The sequence below is a fragment of the Polyodon spathula genome, chromosome 1 (assembly GCF_017654505.1).
Source record: "Polyodon spathula isolate WHYD16114869_AA chromosome 1, ASM1765450v1, whole genome shotgun sequence".
Classification (NCBI taxonomy): Eukaryota; Metazoa; Chordata; class Actinopteri; order Acipenseriformes; family Polyodontidae; genus Polyodon; species Polyodon spathula.
Window position 1 is genome coordinate 56332068 of NC_054534.1, and position 23532 is coordinate 56355599.

At 37.6% G+C, this 23532-nt stretch overlaps 1 protein-coding gene across 20 annotated transcripts in view; it reads right to left on the reverse strand.

Moving 5' to 3' along the window:
* LOC121319840 (protein furry homolog-like) overlaps nt 1-23532 on the reverse strand; it is a 183340-nt gene that overhangs the window by 92565 nt on the left and 67243 nt on the right. The window contains exon 1 of one of the 20 annotated variants that reach the window (XM_041257838.1): nt 13042-13062. The exons of the other annotated variants lie outside the window; for them this stretch is intronic. The gene's annotated coding sequence lies outside the window, so the exon portion shown is untranslated. Of the gene's footprint in view, nt 1-13041; nt 13063-23532 lie in introns of those variants that run through there. 20 annotated transcript variants of the gene reach the window in all.

Sequence of the window (23532 nt, forward strand, 5' to 3'; positions counted from 1 at the left end):
TCTGTTTGTTTGTTTGTCTGTTCGTCCACTCTTTGTTTATTTGTCTGTTTGTTTGGCCAACATGCCATTTGTTTTGTGTCAGTATTTAGTTTTGTTCAAACCTTTTATTTTTTGCTTCTGTTAATAAAACACTGAGCGCCGCAGCATCTCGGTTTCGCCCACAGTTGCTGTGTGTTTTGGTTTCATTTCCTGGCCTGACGTCACCCCTACAGCCAGCCTGTTCATAGCCAGGCAATTTAAAATATATTTAACTACAAAAAACCCTTATGAGCTCATGTAAGCCAGAATGTGACTTTTCAAATGTGACTACCCTTAGTGTGTGGGGTGAAATGGAGAAGTCTGCTTTTCTTTACAGTAGGTATTAAAAAAAAAAACAATTGTAAATCAGACTTAAAACATTTCTGTGACGTTGCCATTTGATATTTTGATTGATTCATTCTAAAACATACTCTAAAAGTGGCTGTGTGACTTTGGCAGATACAGTTGATTAACGAATCCACAGTGTGTGCTACGAATCCAAAGAAAACCACTGATTCATCAACAAAACCAGTCAGAACAATTCAACAGAAAAGTGAATACCATTTGATTAGGCATCAGTCGTAGTATTATACATTCAAACGTAACACTTAGCAAAGGGCTTGCGATTTCAGTTTAGCATTTCATATTGTTAAAGAAAAGCAATTATACATTAGCAAAATGTAAAAAAAAAAAGTACAAATTCGCTTCCACGTAAACATCTGCCTTCATTTTTATTTTACATATCTTCTGGGCACGTTCAGGAACAACAGCAATTTCATCATCACTTGGTAAATCTCCATCAGTTACACAGACGCTTTTGTATTTAGTTTTTTTCAACATTGTTCAAACACGCTTACAGCCCACTTACATTTTGCCTGGAGTAATTCTTTAAAACCGATTACTGGCATTGATATTTAGGTCTTAATTTTTTTTAAGTCTGGACTTCCCGTTGCTGGTTCACATTCCTTTGTTAACTGCGTTTTTTTTTTCTAATGTCACTTTCACGTTCTACATCTAAAACATAGTCCTCACTATTATTTTCACTTGCAACAGACAATTGTATCTGTGCAAGTGGGATTTCAAACTCAAACACTGAGGAACTCATGACAACATTCCCACAATGTGAGAGAGAAACATTAACTGTTTGAAAGGTAACAAAAGAGCAAAAAACAAATCCAATTACCAAAGTTACAATCAATTGAAAATCTCATTATCAAACAAGTATCAATTATGAAGAAATGTTTTAAGTGGCACAAACAACTCAGTGTTGAAAATCTGTAAAAAAATAATCCACAGTGAACTATTTTTGCAGATTTTACATTTATTGTTGTTTATCCCTTACTTATGGTATATTAGAATAATTACACTGAAAATATTCCAGGTGAAGAGGCATACCGAAAACTACATAATTCATTATTTAGTTGCTATGAAAAAATGCCAGCAAACATGTCCTCCAAGTCATCTGCCATAATAATAAAACGTTTACTGACAATTGATTAAGCAATAAGGAACAAGAGGGCATGGGCTGTGCTGGATATTATCACGTCTTGGTGCGCTGTTAGGCAAGAGAGGCAGTCGAGTGCCTGCAACCAACTAAAAAGTGGCAATATCAGGCACAATGCCTTCTTGTGCCTTATTGCTTTTATAAAACAGATTTATAAATGTTTCATAAAAAAAAGAAAGGATAAATCCATATAGTTTCTAAAGATGTATTAACATTTTGAGGTATAATCTTACACAACAGAAAATGAACTAAAACATTTTCTTTTTTTTTTTTGTTTCAGTAACAGCAATTTAAAAAAAATAAATGCTTAAAAAATAAACTATAAAAACCTTGATTAGATGTGTTTCAGTTCGTGTTTCTGATTTTAAATAACTATCAAAAAACCTTGCTTAGTTGTATATCTGTGAGGTACCTGCCTTCCTACATATTCTATGTAACACTGTTCCTATGTAACTCACTCCCATTTGCTCTAGCATATACCAAACAGCACAAGAGTTTAAGTTGCTTTGTTGGGATAGAGATTATTACTATTTTTTATTTTTTTTTTTTTTTTTAGAAAAGCCAGTCATTTAAGCATTTAACAGTCAATGTTACATTTCTGTACATGTAAGGAGTTTACGGTAGTAAAGAAGGAGAGAGATAGTGAAGAAAGGCGAGAGTCGGACAGTTAAGACACTGTGTGTGGTACTGTCGAAAAATATAAAAATATCCAGTTAAAAATTAATGAAGAGCCAATTTTACAAAACAACGACTGATACCAACTAAAAGGAGGAAAATAAAACTGATTATCTGACAACTGAATCCAACCGAAGTTGCAGAAAATGAGTGGTATGCACTACAAATAAAATACCAAAACAGCATTTTGTTTAAAATAGCAAACTGGTTTGTAGTGCAAATTAGTATAAACTGGAAGACATGACAAGACACCTTGATGTCTTCCGTATCTTCCATGACAGCATGTATTTTGACAGGTGTTTGCTTTGATTTTGGTGGCGCAGTCATAGATGGTTAGCACAGGTGCAGTGATTTGCCTTTACTCCTAATAGTGATACTGTGCTGGATATTATAACGGCTTGGAATACTGGTGGACCAATCGGCATGCAGTATTCTAACAATCTGTTTTATAATTAGATCTGAGTAACCAACATTGACAGTGAGATTCTGTGCATGCCAGGTCAGTCTCATAGTAAACACAATTTAGTCAAGGACTGAGAATGAAGACACTTGTTTTCTAAAAGTACAGTTTCTGCTGCACATACTGTAGGCCTACTGCTTTTAAATTGCTACCTTCAGTTTGTTTGTGGCATATAAAGCTGTATTACAGTGAAGATACATACAGAGGATTTAACAGGATTGCAAATTGTATCGAAATATAAAAAAAAATGCCTACACGCAAAAACCCCAGAAGAATATGCCCGTGATCATAGGGATTTCTTTGTGGAAGACAACAAAGGAAAGAAGGTACAACTTAAGTGTGCAACTACTGTCGAGGAAAAAAATAAATAAATAAATAAAAAATGACCAAGCATTTGGACAGTAACCAAAAACAATCATTTCATACAGTATATAAAAAGTGAAAGCTCCGGGGAAAAAAATGGTTTACATCAAACTTGAATATAGCTAACAATTTTAAAAAAAGGAAAAACAGAATTAGCAACAATATTATAATTGAAAACAATGTTTTAAAAAGTTATGCTCCATTGCAAATGCAAAAAAAAAAAAAAAACACCATAAGTCTAACTCCCTGAACACAATCCACGTTGATGGTACGCAATGTCCTGTTTGTTTGTTTTGGGTTAATGATCTTGTATTGTGTGCCAGTTTGTGGGTCGTTTGGAGCGGGTGACCCCTGTGCTGCTATAGCGAGCGTCTGCTACTCAGTATTTTGCTGGTTGCTAGAGGCACAGAAAGCTGTTTGGTCAGTTGAGGAGACTAATAAAACATGCAATAATTTGTTTTTCAGCAGACTGTGGGTTCAAATAGTATACTGTAGGTGAACAGTGAGAAAAAGCCTAAGCCCCGTTCACAATTAGAATTCCCGGGTCCGAACCCAGGTTCTGGCTACCCGGGCTCACAATCCTGTGCAGTGTGAAACCACATACCTGGGTCGTGCCCGGGTCCCAGCGACAAACCTCAGGATGTGGGTTGACATGCCTTGAGCCGGGCTAAGCGAGACAAAATGCATGCCGGCCATTCATAAACCAACGAAATAACAAACAGCCAAGCCTGCGTGAAGGTTTCACTTCCGCAAGGAATGTTTTTGTTTAGCCAGATTTTTGTTTCTTGAGACGCACCATGAGCCAGATTGAGGGAGGGATGGAGAAACATTTGATCTAATCAACGTTTAGGCTGACTGTTCAATCTGGGCTTGTTTGTTTGCTCTATACAGGCAGCAAAATTATATAGTACATATACAAGGAAAAGTCAGTTCAAAGTAAATTTACAGTACATTTCTGAGCTACATGACTATCTTTCCAACCACTTTACAACAAGATCATAAGATGGATGAGATTACTGTATCATATCAATGGTGAATGACCATTAATAATGCCTGCCGCTTCCAGGACAGCCCAACTCAGATGACATGTTTCCGCTAGGATGCGGTTTGTACTTGTGGGCACAGGATGGCAAAGTGACCTGTCTAATAACCACACTGTTAATGGCTGAGCTGGAATTCAAAACCTGCACCTCCTGCTTTTTCAGCCCCATTGTAGTTCACGGCCCCAGCCATAAGACATTTTTCTTGCAAAAAATCAGCTATACTGTATGAATCAAGCTATGAATGAGCTAAGGGCAAGTTATAAATGGAAAAACTGAGCAATTACAGTAGCCCCTGGACTTTTAAAAAATACATAATCTGGTCTTTTTTGCAAAAACTTGTATAAAAGTATACTAGAAGCCTTTGTTGTTCCACACTACACAAGTAAAAACTAGATTTACAGTAAAGATATTCCTAAATACTGCCCTCCACCATCACAATGACTGCCCAGCATATTCAAATAAAATACAGAGCAGCAACATTTATCCAGAGTGCTAAGAACTCCCTGACTCACTTTGCATGTTTCTGCTGTTGTTGACTCTGTCCCTAGAACACTCCCCCTTTGTTTACCAGGTTACACAAGATAACGTCACATAGCCAGCTTTTTTTGGCCAATTGCAGAACACCTCTCTCTCTCCCTCTCCTCTAACACTTTTCACTGAGTGAGAATATTTGTACTTTTCCACACTGAACAGAAGAAAAATGCCAAGCATCCTGTTCCCTTCTACGACGTGACAGAAAAGCCAGTAAAAGCCAAATGTATGTTTCTTATGGTTAGCTAAATGTATACTTGTCCCATCTCTTAATTCTTCCCTTCACCCAGTAGCAACCTATCAAAACTGCACTTCTACTGTAGCTAACTTTCTTTCTAGACTGGTTATTTAAAGAAATACTTTGGGAATAACAAATTCAAACTATATTCTTAAACAGAGATTACAGTAAGGGATGCTGGAGAGACACACAAGATAGCTATAACAGAGAGCAAGTGTAACTGACCAATAAAGAAATATAGGAGGTTGAACATACAATTTTTAATAACTTAATAATGGAAATGAGCGGTTTGTCAAATGACATAGAGTACCAATATTTTGCAAATGGCACGAAGTTCAGTATAGTGTATTCTATTATAAAAGCACCAACTTCCTGCTGAAAGCTGGTTTCAGTCACAATGGGAGAGACTATACATCTGACAGATGGTATGAAGATAGTAGGAACTATGTAGCTCAATGTACTACTGTATATGGAATCAATTAAAAATTAAAGTGGTCATGTCTCCCTGCTGAACAATTTAAGTCCCTTCCTTACTTTGGATCTGAGCTGTCCTGGCTACAGTAAACCGAACCACCAACTAATACCTTGTTTATGCTAGCCACTTTTAAGCCGACTTTGGTCTTTTTTTTTTTTTTTGTAGTGTAAATGCAACCGTCCCAGGTCCAGTCGTCCTAGAAGTGGCCTGCTCCAGAGGAGGCTCTGCAATAGCTTTGGTCTGTTTTTTACCCTACTTTGAACAAATTGGTCCCTGAGGTGGCTCACGTTTGCCACATACGCTCGTGGGCAATACCCGCATTGTCCATATCAAACAGGCAGAGACAACAGTAAAAGGAAGTTGGGATTGTTATTTGGCCATCAGAACCAAAAAATATCTTTGATAGAACGCTGAGCGAGACAGAGGCAAAGGATTCCAAAATATAAAACATACTTTTATATTTGTGCTACAATGCGAAAAGGTACATGGTACACACATACAGTATTTTAATGCCTTTGTTGTCGCTCTACAAAGTGAAGGCGGCCCATTAATAAAGCCCGATGAACTCCTTGTGTACCTAGGTATCTATTGTAGAAGAGCAGGCAGCGACCCTGGTGTCCTGGCCAGCTCCAGGCGAGATTCACAACCCCACCGCCTGTGTGCCCAACACAGCCTCTTTGATAACCAATGTACTCAACACAGGGAAACCCAACATGAATACCTCCAAATAAACAATCAACTGCAAGGAAAATAAACAAGCCACAACAAGACTCCAAAGATGTATTCCTTGGTGGAGTCCTCATCTTTCAAAGTCTTCTCTGGTGATGAAACTCTCATTAAGGAGCACAACAGAACTGTATTACTGTGTGTGGACTTTGATATTTGTACTAGGCTAACTTAACCCTTTAACCAACTGTATGCCTAAAGTAACGAGTACTGAGGAAATGTTATAAAAACTGAAGAAACACGGTTGCTTGAAACAAAGTACTTTATTATGACGCACAGAGCTCCAAATACAGTATTGAGAATCTTGCATGCTACAGTATTGTACTGTACTTTAAGCGTATTTGTTTGAGAAGAATAACGAATACTCCCCTTTAACCTCTGAATGTCTAGGCATATAGCAACTTAAAGTACTTCAGGCACAGTGTAATTCTGGAACACAGTGCTCAATATGTTAACTTATTTTTCATAGGGAATAAGAACAAAAAAAAGAGGAGATAGAAAGCCAGAACATTTGCTACAATACTTCAAATCTACAGACAGTAGATATAACAAACGTTTTTTTTCCCCCTGTATATTTAGTAGGAGTTTTGTAAATTAAAAAAAAAAAAAAAAAAAAAACTCATATTAGAGACTTATTCATAAAACTGATTTCTTAACATGATTTTAAAAAACAAAGATGAATATACTGTAGTATGATAGACAAATTGCATGTTATTAGTATCATATACTAATCATATACTTTGCTGATGATTACTAATGAAGTGAAACATTAATATGTCATGCTTTTGATTTCTGTTAGCATAAGAAAGTAAGTCATTGGTTTAAAAATAATAAAAACTGTTTAGCTAATGTATTGGTATTTGGTACAGGACTAATCGCTTCCAGATCAAAGCATGCTTGATCAGTAGTAACAGATGTGTTTGTTAGTCAATAACTACTTTAGCAGACATCACCAAGACACTTCAGTCTGAAACAAAGCAAAAAAAAAAAAAAAAGTTAAAAAACTACCCTGTTGCCAAACAGCTTATTTATTTATTTATTTATCAGTAAACTTGTGGCACAGCTGAGCAATCAAAAACCAGTAACAGCATAATGTGCTTTTGGGCAACCTGGGCTGATGTTATATTTGAAATAGAAAAAAAAAAAAAAGAGAATCTGTATTTTTATAATTCCAACAGACTATTTATATATTACGTCTGACCTAAGGAACACACTATTAAAATATCTTCATCTGGATGAATCGCAACAAGACAAAGATTAACTATAGTAGTGTTCCTGCACATCCTCAGCAGCTGTTCCAGCAGAATGCAGCTCACTGGGTGAACCGTTTTATTGCAGGGGTCTGATTGAAATTGCATGCTCAGTGGCCCACGACAGACATCACTTTATTGGGGTCATCAAAAAAGATGAATTAGTGTGTTTCATTAATATACAGTATAACTGGATTGTTGAAAGTCAATGTTAAGTATTATTTATAGAACAATTAATTTTAAGAGCTTACCTTTACAAACAAAATAAAATCAGTTTAAAGCAGATCTACTATTCTTCTATAGAAGTAAACTCATGTTTCATTTGTGGACTCCACTACCACATTAGAACTACAGTAAAGTACATTGCTTGCTGCCTCTTCAACTCGAATACAATTATGCAAAAGAATATTTTATCTATCACTACTGGTAGCATGAGTTTGTCTTGGTTGTGTATATTTGCATGTTCCTGGACGATTTTTCCATTATTTTTATTGTACTGTAGTATTCTTTATGGATTATGTTATTCATTTTTATACAGCAGTACTGTGTCATCATGGCACCACACCAATAAAAAAACAAATTGCAAACACCATGTGGAAATCACTACAGTAGCTGCTACTCCAGAACTCTTCTGCTTAAGAGTCCAGTGGCACACAGAAGTTAGATTGGTATTAAACTATCTTGCAGATGTATGATTGTAGTGAAAGTGTGTAGATGGAGGTGAACCAACTGTGTTTACAGGCCAGTTGTGTTTTACTTTGTCCCTCAGTTTATGTTCTGGATATCGATGGTTTCATTAAAGGTGAGCAGAGCTGTAGTAAAAAACAATCAATACAGTGATGTAGAAGCATTTGTGAGCTTGGTAAATGCCATGAAATTTTGATACAATGAAACAAACCAACAGGGGGGTTGTCACAGGAGTACAGTTTTCAAAAAGGTTAACCATGAACTACAGTGTTTTTATAAAATACTATAAGCTTCCTACTGTACACCACGGACCAAAAATGCAGAGGCATTTATACTTGAAACTGATGAAAGAAAAGACTGTAGACCTAATTACAGTACAAAGACCTCTTTTCAGTACTGTACAGTAGGTCCTCTTTTTATGATTCTTGCTTGAGTATACTGACCAACTCAGGAAGGTATTCCTGATGTCTGTGCCATTATTGTGTGATCAAATAAATAATGCTATCATTTGATTTTTCTTCCAACTGCTAATCTTTATGTTATTGGCTCTTACACACCCAACCACATTGACGTCAAAAAATTCACTGTGCATGAAAAATAATTTGCACCACCTTAAGTTCTTTGATGTAAATTATTATGCAGACATACTGTACAGTACATTTTTGTGGTTTAGATAATAAAATGTTTTAGCACTAAATGAATATTTATAAGGAAGGAATAACTCCAACAGTGGAATAATCCATCCTCCGATTGTGTCGCACAATTTCCAGCAACAGTGTGTGTCCTGCTTTTAAAATGATTCACTGCAACATAAAAACAGATTACTGTAAGCCATAAAACATAGGCAAAGCACTCCATGCAAAGGGCTGCCCTGGATGTTTGCAGATTGAAGCACAGGTAGAGTAACCTTCTGCTGCATTCAAGTAGCTATTTAGTTATGTGTGCTTGTAGTACTGCAGTACAGCTCTCAGCAAGCTGGGCGCTTAGCTGAGGCACTAACAAAAAAGTTAAATGCAGGGATCAGTAGCATGAATCAAAAGACATGTATTTTTTCACAAGGTACTTATTTTAACAATCTTCTAAATTTCAACTGTTGTCAGCTCAGGGAATTCCAAAACCGTATCTAGGATCGGCATTAATTAGCAATTAGTCAGGTTTTAAAATGGAAGACCATCTGTTTACAAAAGTCAAAGCTTTGCACAAACGTGGGCATTTAAAATACACTTGTCATTGTGACAGGGTGAAGTCTGGTCTCCCGACAGATGAATGCTAACGAGACTTAACCTCCGTAACCTTATCTAGACGGAGCTAACACTAGGTCTAGAGATCAGGCTGCGACGGCCATCTTGATAAGGGCAGCTCAGAGGTGCTCCGGGGTTTCTTCTTATAAAGTCTGTGGTTATGTGATTTGTTAATGAAGGGCCTGGAGTATATAGGCAGCTGCGGAGCATACAGGGCCTGGAGCATATAGGGAGCTGCGATAGCTGTATAGTTCAAGTTGGGAACAAAAAGTGAAGGATGAGAGCCACCCTGCGACTTTGCCTGCAACAGGAAGCGGACAGGCATTCAGCGAGTCGCAGGACCTGTTGGACTTCCAAGGTGAAGAATAAAGTGCTCAGCAGTCGGCATGTGTATATACAGCACGATTATCTTTTATTTTGTGTTTTCACCTTTTTGGTTTTGTTAAACTTCACACTCCACAAGGACAGAAAAACTTGTAAATAAATAAACCGTCCACAGGACAAAGGAACTTATACTTGAACCATTGGTTTTGCCCCATTCCTCAGCATTTCCACCCCTGTGCCGCTTACAGTGATAAGAAATAATGTATATTTACACAATTCTTTCAGAAATGGGAATTTTTACAGAGAACTACATATTATAGTACACAGCAATGGGCCAATTTCACGAAAATCTTAAATCTGTGATATAGTCGTGAAAAAAATACAGCCTAACTAATAAGTCATGAAATTACAATTAAATCAGTCGTCAGCACAAAAATGATGCCTGGAGCACTCCCTGGCTAAGAGTTTGTTTAACAAACCTTTTTACAGCTTTAGGGCTATTGGCACACGTCTGCCAATTTGCCGGTCAACAACTCTGACAGGTTCAAAAAACAAAACAATGCATTTATTGAAGTTGTTCTGCAACAATATACTAGTAATTGTTTGTACAGAAAGGGCTGTCTTCTATCCAGGTAAACCCTGTTCTCTCCAAGACACCCCAGCAGTCATCAGGATACAGAGAAGCCTTCCACTCAACATTCTGCTGCTTGAGTTACCATGGTAACATAAAAAGTACTGTGTACTGTAGGTAGGCCTCACATTCAATATTTAACCTCTTCTAAAAACAAATAAATGTGCTGCTGGATTTTTTATCCATGTTCATCTGATCTGTACTGTTCAAACATTAATAATGTTGACTTTATCAATTGCTTTTTTATACTTTCAAGCACAAATGTATACTTGCTGTAGAACTGTTCATGCACATGCAGCTGTTTTGGTTAAGAAAAATACACAAAAGGAGGTCTATCACACAGTTGTAATTACAGACTCTACTGACAGAACCAAGGCTTATTAAACATTGTACTGAGCTTTCAATTTGTAAACAAGTTAGCAGATCAAAGTTAAATTGCTACTGTGACAAGCTCTACACTCCATTTTTTTTAAACACTCCCACTCTTAGTATTGCTGTCATTTTTAGACACCTCCTTGATGCCTAAATGCAATTCCTAAATCAAGAGGCCTACAGTACAAAGAGTTTAATCTGTGTAAAAATCACTCACCGCAACATCACGTGCAACAAATCATGCAGTTGTGTGAAGCTTTAAGCAGTTGAACTGCTGGGCACCTAGTTATTTCAATCTCCAGTGAACCCAGACGCTGACAAAACTAGCAGATTTTGTGCCGTTTAACGCAAAGACATGTGCGCATGCTCGTTTCACGGTCTCCACTAGCTGAATCAGAAAACACCATGAGGACCACAATCATTCTGCTTTCCTGGTATTAAAAATAAAGTAATAAATAAAATAAAAATAAAGTAATAAACAAAATAAAGCATATATGTGCAAATGTGTAAAAAAAAAAAAAAAAAAAAAAATACAGCCATTAAAATTATGGTACAGTATTAATTAATCTTTATTTTTATATAACGTCTTTCACAGTGGACCACCATCACAAAGTGCTACAAGATACAAGACTAGGGTGTGTGAACTATGCATCAGTTGCAGTCACTTACAACAACGTCTCACCCAAAAGACAGAGAACATGGAAGTTAAGTGACTTGCTCAGGGTCACACAATGAGTCAGTGGCTGAGCTGGGAAGTGCAAGTAAATGAAAAGGGACTTTCTTTAAAATAAAGCAGCACAGTTACCATTTGTCTGCAGTGATTTTGCATGTATAATAAAATTGTGTTTAAATTAAATCTACATTTTTAAAAAACCTAATGGCAGAAATGCAAGACTGACATTTTTATACCTGCATGTTGACAAAACTTTCACTTTTTTCCCCCCATTCTGATAATTCTTACAGGTAAGATGCCTCATATTCAGCAGTACCATTTTTGACTCAAAAATCCCTGCACAGCCCCTTTAACAGAATATTCCTGATAAAAGGTAAAAGGGTAATGTTGGCAAGCACTCTGCAGTGTACTGATACTGTGCCATATTAATGACACTTCATTGTTACTGAAAGAAAAAAGCTCAACTAAAACCTCTGCCAGAATTGCAAGAGCTTTCTGGCAACTAGACAAGCTTCTGAAAGATCAGCGATAGGGCTGAATCTGGTAAATCAAACCAGTATCATATTATTGGCATGTTCTACTGTTTATTGTAATGTTTGAGTCTACAGAACAAGTAGCAACAACTGTGCCCTCTGTAGGTATCAATTGCTGTTTGAGATTCACTACCAATATCTGACTCCAAGCCGAAGATGCAGCTGATTCATAAGGTTCGTCAGTGCTTCTGCATGTAGGTGTATTTTAAGTTATCATCTACAGGCTGCAGTAAAAGTACAAGTGTTAGCAACTCTACTGTTCTGAAGGACCCCTATCAAAAGGACAAAAATAAGGTCAACATTTTTTACCGAGTGGTGCACTAGAGAGGACGTAGCAGCTATTGATAACTTTACCTGCATTACAGTAGCATTGGCTGTAATGTACATGATTCAATCCGTCTCCTTTAAACAGAATAATGAAACATTCTCGAACATCTACAGCATTTTCTAATATCTAGGCTGTTCAATATCAAATACTTACTACAACTTTACACCAACTGCTCCTGGCAGGGTAAATCTCATGAGATACTGCTATCTTAAAGGTCAACCCTCTATAAATATTTTACAACAAATCTCACCAATTAGCTCAGGATACCACAATAGCAGCTAAGCAATTAGAAATAGTCCATAAAGAGAAACATTCCTAAAGATCACAGGTTTCAAACTGATATTGTAAGAATTAATGAATTTATGTAAAAGTAACTTAAAAAGAAAGACAACTGGCCAGACAGACAATGCAAAGAGGCATTAAAGAATCCCAAAGGACACTCGTTCCATTAGAGGGCTCGGATTATCACAAGGAGCTACTGTACATAAAGACAATAGAGAAGGGATGCAGAAAGCATTAATGCATGGTAGAATTCTTATTGATTTTATAGTGCACCACCTCTAAAGTAAAGGGGACCATGAAAACAGAATTCTAAAAGTTTAGGACCATTTGCATTAACAGATTAAATACTGGGCAAAACAAGACATTGTCCTGTTTTGATTTTAACTATTCCAGTTTTCTGCATCACAGAATAAGTTATTTTTTTGTCAAACTTCTTTAACAGTAACTGTATTAATTCCAGATTACTGACAGAAAGGCTATACAACAGTAAATACAATATACAGTACAGTAATGCATTACAATCTTTTTGTACAGTGGTTCTGTATAACGCCAAGTACAGTAACTACTGTCCTTACTCATGCAGATTCTGTGTTAGTTACAGTACCTGTAATATACCCTAATTACAAGCAATATTTAAAAAGATTACTTGTTTGTTAAATCTCCCAATGAAAGAACATGCATACTCACAGCTACTGCTCCAAGACTTTCAACTCTGACTACTGCTAAATTTCAAAAAACACAGAATCCTGAGGTTGTAACATTGTGAACCTACCCCTCCCACCCACCCCACCCCCCCACCCCCCACCCCCCGCACCCAGGTTATGCAAGATAAAGTGCTGCCCACAGAGATCCCTGCTTTGCTTCGAATAAAAATGCTGTTAGCTTCTCTCCTCAGAGGCAGCAAAGTATTGGCCTCCAATGTCCATTCCTCATTACCATAGAGCCTAAGTGACGCATGCTTTAGGTACACACACACAGCGCTGAATGCTGATGAATTACAGTACACAGGCAGACTTTGAAAAGCAACAGCAGCAGAAAAACTATAACAAATTGTTAGTGCCTTAAAAGAGTGGCCTGAAGGGTACTCCAGTTTCCTGTGTTCCCAGCCCCAGCTGCCTCTCCTGCTGCTGCAACCGCTTGAATGCCGTTCCTCAGTCTATCTGCTGAAAAGGGCTGGCTCAGGCTCCACATCAGAGCTGGACATTCTTTTCCACCAGAACCCACACCCCGAGTGAGGGAAAGAGCGAGAGAGATATAGACACACTCTCACTCACTCACTCCCACAGACACGCACATCCAGTCAATAAAGGCAGTGACTTCTCAGCATGCCTGGAACGACGTAGAGTGCAGCGTCCCACTTAATTCACTGGAGATAATGCTTGCTAATGGAATAGGAGGGTGATGTAATGAATACAGTGGCTCTTAGCCCTTTGCATCAGCCCTCTCCTCGTCGGCTCAGCTCGCTGTGAAGTTGTAGCTGGCTGTTTTCATTGCCTCTTCAGTTGCATTCTTTGATGTCTTACTTCCTGATTGCAGCACCGAGGCAGGAAAAGATAACACCGTTGTACTGTAATATAGGAATTACTGGAGGTGTGGCAGTATTCAAATTGTCCAATGACCTTTAGGATAAACTATGTTCAAATCAGACAAGTACTTTTCATAAAGAGCATTTTTCATTGTCCAACTTAGTATATTTAGCCACCTGAGTTTAATTTTCATTGTGTCCATTTAAGCTCTTAAAAGCATGAAATGGCTCAGTATGGTATGCAAATGTTTGTATGTCTTATTTCCATCCTGAATAAAGGGCTAGTGTACAGTATCAATCACTAGCTGCTGTATCAGATCCATTTTAAATACCGGTATTTAATATAGAATATAGTAATTTCTGCTGTAATATTGAATACCTCAATGTTATGGTTCGACTAAGCTAATGTGATTAGTGCTTTGGAGTCGCAGATATAATTATGAAGATAACACATACAGGAGACTATTCAGTATATCCCTGTCAGAGAACTAATAACCCACATACAGTGAGCAAAACAACACTGCTTAATGATGAGGCCTTAATGTTCAAAAAGGAAAACAGGCACTAACTACAGCTTTTTTCATGTGGCTGAAAATACATTTCACAAAATGAAGTCTTTAATAACCTCTATGGCATCTTTACAGCACAATGTCTTTGTATAATGCTATGTACAATATTCTATGATGTCTGTATTTCTGACTCATATGGAGCCATGCACTGTGTACTGCACTGTACTGTATACTGGTCTTACTGTATTTTTACTATAAATAGTTTTTGGGTGAAAATATTGTTTCATAATAGTGTCCCCATATTTGCATTAGGCTTAGCTTGATGAGCAGTTACTTTAATTCTTATACATCAATAGGTCCATTAGTGGTCCTGACATCTGTTTGCTAATGTACGTGCGAGTGTACTGAATTACACAGAGAAACAATTGTTCAGACTAGCCTAGTAAAATGACTTGCATCACATTACAAAACACATACTGTACAAAGTGAAACTGTACAAAGGCAGACTTTACATAGCAATAACTTTGGTCCACAATTATTTGTTTTTTCTACAACTCTGTGGAACCTCTTAGTCATGAAACAACTTTGACAACAGCACAACAGTGTTACCTTTACAGAAGTCAGTTAAGGACCCAGTAATGAAATGCTCTAGGAAATTCAACAACATTTTTTTAGCTGCCTAAGACTTGTACTGTAATTCCCACAGGAAATAATTATATTCCAAAAATTCACAGTTAGATAACAGGAAAGTTACAGCCTTCAGAAAAATGCCAAATTTAGAGACAATATCTTCAGTTTATTCCATATTCGGCCATTGTTTTTTTAAGCGGTCTTCTACTATAGCAGTGTGCACTTCAACAGTGCTTTCCAAACTGAATGTAGTACAGTTTAAGTTGTTAACTCAAACTCTTAAAACATGAAATGCTTTTACAGGGATCAGGGCTGGTGCTAGGATTTACTGGGCCCTGGTGCAATAGTGTGAAGTAGTCACAGTTTTTTGATAATGGACTTCAAAAAAAAAAAAAAAAAAAGGATTGGTATGGGCAAAGATATTATTTAATAGCTTTGATATGGGCCCCAGCAGAGGCTGGGCTCAAGTGCAGTCGCATAGCGCCCCCCCCCCCATACACTAATACCTAATACACTGTACACTGAATGTTTATAAAAATAGAAACAATAGAAATAGAGTACTAGTGGAAGTTACATTTCTGAAACTTCAGAACAGATTAAGCTTACACCATTAAAATTACTGTAACCCTAAGAATATTTATGCTTCATTGCTTCCATAACTTTCTTCTGAAAAGGCCCCTGTAACTGCCAGCAGCTGGGTTTTGCACAGTGAGTGCAATATTTTAAAAGAATGACCAACCATAACATTTCACAGAGACCTGCAACATTTCTAAGCAACATGACTAATTATTCTTGTACCTTCATGTTGTGCCTTGTTTACTGCCAGATGTCTTTTTTGCATGTTTCACTGCAAGGGATGTTACTGGATGACATTTTCAGAGCAAATTAAAGCCTAATCAATTCTCTTGTCATACTTTGAGACTGTTCAGCAAGCTGAAGGTCATAAACATGAGTACCCCTACCCCCCCTCCTCACTCAACCTGTCTGTGAGGCTACTGCAATTCACATTAGCATATCTGGTTTCTCTCTTTCTGTAATATGTTGCAGTTAAAAGGTGATATTTACTGTATATTTGATACAGTACACCATCGCTAGAACTAACCTGTTGGGGTCTAAGCCTGTTGTTTGTTATACCGAAGGGTTCATTACAGCGAAAGGACAATCAAAATGAACAGTAAACTGTTGGACTAAGTTAATGAGATGAAAATTACATGTATCTGTTCGTCTCATGTATGCAGTATTCTGCCTTTGCTTCATCCTATTCGCTAAAGAATTAAAACGATGTACAAAATCCCAAACTGAAGCTAAACATTTAGTCAAAATCAATTTGACATTAACAGTTTCAAAGTGCATCAAATCTTAATTCAACATGCAAGAATCCCAAACTGAGCTTTTATTCCAAATCACCCCAATATGAAACGTCTGACATGAAAAGTTCATCAGATCCTCCAGTTTTTGTTGTTGTTTTTTCTTTAAATCAATTTTGCTTTGCCGCATCGTTGCTGAACAAGCCAAAAAAGTGGTTTTTGACAACCAATATTCATGAGAGATATCCCTTTTTTCAAACGATCAATATAGTTTCCAGCTTTGCTGCAACATAAAATGATTTTCGTTTTGGATGTATAGTTACACAGCGCATGCCACTGCAGGTGTACTATTTTTCTGATATTTTTTGCAGTACTGAGTTTTCTTTGTTGGTACCAGTGCCATCTAAATGTTTGATAATTCTTATAGCCCAGAATTCTTAAGTCTTAAAACTAAGCATTAGGACTGAGGCAAGCTACTGTACTATAATAGCCTACTGCACCCACATTCTCAATAGCAGATCCAAGAAGCATGCAGGACCATTGCAACTTCTCATACTTTATTTAGTTTATTTTTTTGCACCTCTGAAGATGGTTACCCCTCCATTAATCTTACTGTGTGGACAGACTAAGGTTCCTCCCAAAATGACTAGGAATAAATCATGCTAGGCCAGGAGACACTTTATACCCTTTGCTAGTTTCAATATATTGAACAGCAGTACTGTGCACCCACACTCGGCTGCTCTTGGCACTTGCTACACTAAACATCGACTGTGCTTGTTTCCATCACATGGCTTACAAAACAACACATGTTATCAAAAACCAGAGAGAATTTCAAAGCAGTCATCAAGAGCTTTTACAATGAATGTCATTTTTTCAGCTGCCTACGTTATTTTTGGGAAAGCAATATGAAACAACAAACTTTAAATTATCTGAATTATAGAATCAGGGTTACTGAAAAGGAAAAAAAGTTCAAATGATTCCTTACATTACTTTGCAAGACTTTTAAAAGAAACAATTTTACTGTATATAAGCCCTGGGATGGCATGCAAACACAGGTAGATATATGGTAAAATATTTAGATGCTGTGCACAGAAATTAATCAATCAGTTTCAATTAACTTGGCAGTAGTCTAAAATGCTGCTTTGCAGAGATGAACATACCCATTAGCCACTTCAGTGGTAGATAGTACCTTTGGCTGCTACCACCTTGACAATTAAGCAAACCTGTCATATTAAGAAAATGACTAAGACTGTCAACATTAATTCATGCTACCTTTAGATACACCTAAAATATTTAAATATTATCAGAAAGGATAACACAAATGCTGCTTCTGGAATTACAGATGGTTTATACTGAGCCAAAAAAAGGACATGTGACTTGCCTGAAACCAATCCTTCAGGAATTCCACTGCACCCCATTACATGAGACTGTAGTTTAATATCCCCCCCCCTTTTTTTTAAAACTTAGGTTGTTGCCAATGATTTTTACCCCAGTTTTTTTTCCTCAATTTGGAATGCCCATTTACTCTTTTTATCCCGGCTCACTGCTGCAACTCCTGAGCTGACTCAGGAAATTGTATTTTTTTGCACTGCAGGCCTACAGCGAAGCCACCAGTGCCATAGTGGTGGAGGACAACATGGATCTGAGTGGCTTCTATGGTAGACCTGCAGGCGCCCTGTCGACCACAGGAGTTGCTGGTGCGTGGTGAACCATGGATTACCCTGCCGATCAGAGCAGTCCCTGCCAGGCCGGTGCTCAGCCAATTGTGTGCCACCCCCTGGGAACTCCTGGTCACGATTGATGGTGGCATAACCTGGACTTGAACCAGCAATGTCCAGGCTATAGGGCGCATCCTGCACTACATGCAGAGTGCCTTTACTGGATATGCCACACGGGAGCCCCCTTCTTTAACTTTCAGATCCAACTGTTACGCTGTACATTTCCTATTCTAGATTGGGATGACCTTTCCTGGCTGTTTGAGGACTCAGTCTGGGACATCCTGTACAAAACATGGGACTCATTCAGCAAGGTAAATCAATCCAAGCAGCTGGATTGCAAGATCATTTTTTTTTTTTTAAAAAGCTGATGATTCAGGTGCACATGGTGGGTGAAAGACACTTGTACTAGAACAAGAAAATGACTTGTTAGCAACATTTGGTCTACAATACTGGAACTTCAACCCAAGGATAAAGGGGCAAAGATTAAAATGTTCAAATAGAGGCTGCTAAGATAATCAATGAACAATAACCTGAAAAAATACAATGCACTGTCCCACTTTCATGTACCCATTGAAAACAATGAATCAGTGAAGTATAGAACATGTTCTGTACCAGTTACTGTCAACAAGGCCTAAGTGTGAATTAACCCAATTACTGAAATGGAAATGACAAGGGAGCAATTAATATAATAAATACATATCACATGGTCTGAAAGTTACCCCACTCTGATTCTGTTTTTGTCTTGTTGAGTCTGGATTTAGGAAACTGGCAAACAACTTCACAAATTAGTCTTCTATCCTTTAAACATACTGCACTGGACACTGTTTTCTAACACTGGCAACTGGCCAACATCCAGAAAATGTGTCCTCTTTTAATGATAACTAAGCAGAGATAAACAACATAAATTAAAATTTTTGATCATACATTGGTGCCAAAAAAGTTGCTCTTCCTGTGCTAATATCAGTCACAAAATAGAAGCATGCCTTCTAGTTGAGACACTTCAAGTACAATTGAAAAACTGATGTTTCTTGACTTCATGCAGTTCCCACAGTCAACATCTCTCAGAGCCAACTGAGATCTAACCAGTCTGAAACATGACTTCTTTTTACTCAAAACACTTTTGTTGTTGTTTCAGCAACAAAGGTATTTAGTACAAAGTCATATGGCAAAAATCTGACGATCGTACATTCTTACACCTTTACTCAACATAAAAAATGCCTTTTGGAATCCATGTACAGTGCCTATAGAAAGTATACACCCCCTTTCAAAATGTTCACCTTTTGTTGCCTTACAGCCTGGAATTAAAATGCATTAAAATTGTTTTGTTTTTTTTCATTTATCTACACATTCTACCCCACAACTTCCATGTGAAAATAATTTCTAGAAATTTGTATAAAATTAATTTAAAAAAAAAAAAAAAAAAAAAAAAAAAAATGAAATAGCTTGGTTGTATAAGTGTCCACCCCCCTTGTAATAGCAATCCTAAACTAGCTCAGGTGTAGCGTTCAAAATCACACACCAAGTTAAGTGGCCTCCACCTGTGTTAAATTGTAGTGATTCACAGATTTCATGATAAATTCAGAAGTTCCTGTAGGTTCCCTCTGCTGGGTAGTGCATTTCAAAGCAAAGACTCAGCCACGAGCACCAAGGCGCTTTCAAATGAACTCCGGGACAAACATGTTGAAAGGCAGAGATCAGGGGATGGGTATAAAAAAAATATCAAAGGCTTCGAATATCCACTGGAGCATGGTCAAGATGATTATTAAGAAATGGAAGGTGTATGGCACCACAAAGACCCTGATGAGATCAGGCCGTCCCTTAAAACTTGATGACCGAGCAAGGAGGAGACCCTACAGAGAGGCTACCAAGAGGCCAACGGCAACTTTGCAAGAACTACAGGCTTTTACAGCCAAGACTGTTCAAAGTGTGCATGTGACAACAATATCCCAAGCACTCCACAAATCTGGCCTGTATGGTAGGGTGGAAAGAAGGAAGCTATTACTCAAGAAAGCCCACCTTGAATCCTGTTTGAAGTATGCAAAAAACACTACAGGAGATTCTGTAGCCATGTGGCAAAACGTTTTGTGGTCTGATGAAACCAAAATTGAACTTTTTGGCCTAAATGCAAAGCGTTATGTTTGGCACAAACCCAACACAGCGCATCACCCAAAGAACACCATCCCTACTGTGAAGCATGGTGCTGGCAGCATCATGTTATGGGGATGTTTTTCATCGGCAGGTAGTGGACACTTGTCAGGATAGAAGGGAAAATGAAAGGAGCAAAGTACAGAGAAGTCCTTGAGGAAAACCTGCTGCCCTCTGCAAGAAAGTTGAAACTAGGACGGAAGTTCACCTTTCAGCATGACAACGACCCAAAGCACACAGCCAAAGCTACACTGGAGTGGCTAAGGAACAAAAAGGTAAATGTCCTTGAGTGGCCCAGTCAGAGCTCTAACCTAAATCCAATCGAAAATTTGTGGCATGCCTTGAAAATTGCTGTCCATCAATGCTCCCCAAGGAACTTGACAGAGCTTGAACAGTTTTGTAAAGAAGAATGGTCAAATATTGCCAAATCTAGGTGTGCAAAGTTGGTACAGACTCACAGCTGTAATTGCTGCCAAAGGTGCTTCCACCAAGTATTAACTCAGGGGGGTGGAGACTTCTCCAATTATGATCTTTCAGTTTTGTATTTTTAATATGTAATTTTTTCTTAATAAAAACTTTTTTTTTTCCCCTTAACAGTGTGGAGTATGTTGTGTAGATAAGTAGAAAAAAAATCCTCTTTTAAATGCATGAAACTCTGAGGCACTGACACAACAAAATGTGAAAAAAGTTCAAGGGGTGTAGACTTTCTGTAGGCAGTGTACAGTACAAATGCTTTTCTTTGTATATTAGGAGACAATTGATTGATGCATGTTTGCTGCTGTTACAGGGCTCTCCAGAGGTGCTACTGGATTTCCTTGAAAAATGCATTCGAATTTCAGTGGGTTCACCCTAGTGTAACAAAGATTAAATAAAACCAAATAAGCATAATAGTAACATAATTATCCTGCTGTAAAAAAAAAAAAGCAGCCACTCAGTTACATTTTAATGTAATTCAATGACAGTTTATGACATTGTGGTACAATGAACACTATTTTTTTTTTTTTTTAATTAGTTTTTTAAACAAGGAGTGGGCTTTGTGCTCAACACTCTTTCTGGTACATTCAATCATGACAAGTAGATTACTTTAATCATTTTCTTCTCGACAAGTGCTTTAGCAAACAGAATCCCCCCTCTAAAAAAGCACAGGGGAAAAAATGTGTCACTGATGTCACACCATCACAGAATGCTTTGGTGGCAAAACTTAAATGGGAAGCAATTGGACATTTGTGTATGTTTATTTAATTTTTTTTTACGTTATATTAAGCCAGTACATTCCTCCTAGTATTAATGAAAGTATGTGATAAGTATTATTGGTTCCTGATAAGGGATTACCCTATGATTGCAATTTAGCTCGTAACTAATGGAGTTCTATTGTTTGAAATAGTGATGGTCATGAAATCTACTGTTTTTTTTTTTGTTTTTTTTCAAACATATGTTATTTTCAAATTAAGTGTTTGATTTGCTCTGAAAAACAAGCAGCAATTTTAAAATGTCCTTTGTTAAGAATTTTGATGCAGTATTCTCAAATTTGGCAATGACTTTGCAAAGCAGGTCTTTTAATGATGTTTTGCTGTTATACCAATCCGCTGAAGCAATGAAATGGATGGAGGAGAATTGTTTCACAACAGGAGGCAAAATAGACTGACAAGTGCTCCCAACGTACTCAGTGGTCTGTAGGATAAGTGCTTCATAGACATACAGTATTTCAACATCTTGTAAAATGAAAGTCATAAATATTATGTAAGAAAGCTTCCTGTATTAGTGTGTGCCGCCATCTATGCAGTGGTTCAGTAGCTAAAGATCACAGAGAAGCTGGGAACCAATGAACGTCACAGCAACATACCTTGTGTCGTACCAATGAAACTGCAGTTTCAGTCAGCCATTCTCAGTACTATTACATTGGATGTAGTAGATATGTGACCCGCAGACGACTGTATGAAGCTAAGTGGGAGTTTTAATTTGTTGTTGTGGGGATTCATTATATTAGTTCAGCATGCTTTACATTTATTTGGCTTTTGTGAAATTCAAGTCAAGTGACATGAATACAGATATTTACTGCACAAAAGTTTTGTTGCTTTTTTGTAAGTAGACAACGTGCAGCACAAACCAAAAGTTAAACTAGGACGCATCGCTCATCGAATCGATTATTAATAAAATCCCTTAATCTGTAAATTGTACTTCAGTCATTATCACCTATTATTATTATTATTATCTGTGATGTTATATTTTAAAGTTCAACATGGGGGTTCAAAATTTTCAAATCCACTCCACGTGCTATACAAATTGCTATTACTGTTCCGTTCCTGTGGGTCTCCTTGTGACAGAACAACAATGACTCTTGGTGGTAAATCTCACTCCCGACCTGTGAGGGCGCTAAGTAACGGGAACAGAGTACTCTGGACTACTTGGCTTGACATTTCGTTCCGAGGGTTAAAAGGAAGTCGGTTATGTAGAAAAGAGACACAGCTTCAGTACACTAACTCAATGACCCAGAAGGGGAATGATGCAGCAGCCGCAGACTGCAGGAGCGGCCGCAATCGTTTACCAAGGGGTCATGAGTGACGGTATAAATAGGGGTCAAATCGATGTATCTGTTCCTTCGTTTTGTTTGTTCGTTCTGTCTATTTGTTGTTTACCATCACTAGACAGCTAACACGTTCCACAGCTGCCACCAGAGGCCAGCAGAAACCTGGAACAGCACTGCACTGTATCACAATAAACTGTGTTTGCTCCACTAACACTAATTCACGCACTAACAGACTTGTGCATGTGTTTTGTGTTTTGTATAATAAAAACAGGACTATTATTTGTGGGGCAAACCCAGGGATTATCATTTAAGCAATGAAGTAATATACGCTGCTGGACAAAAAAAGATGCATAAAGATGCACAACAAACTTTTCACCTGGATTATAATTGTCTGTCTGTCTGTTTATTGATCACCTGCACACTTTTAACCACTTTGCCACACTTAAATCAAGCCAACTCGGCATTGGATACAGCACACTGTCATGGGTAAGGCGGCTCACGGTAGGAAGTGCAGTCTTATTTATAGCTTATACTTTAAGTCATGATAGCACTGTATAATAATAGCTGTTCTTTTTAGGCACAGCCACTGTTTGATTGGGGGTTTCCAATTCATTTTCATACAGTTTATCATCTGGACCTTTATTATTGTACCAGTAGAAAATAATTAGGCTTGCATACATGCAATACAGTAACAGCTGACAAGCTTTTACATTTTAATTTAGTTTAACCTTGAAAAAAGGATCCTAGGAAGAAATGATTCACAATATAGTGATCATGTTGTGTTTTCTTTTGGACTCTGTGTCTGACACAAATACGT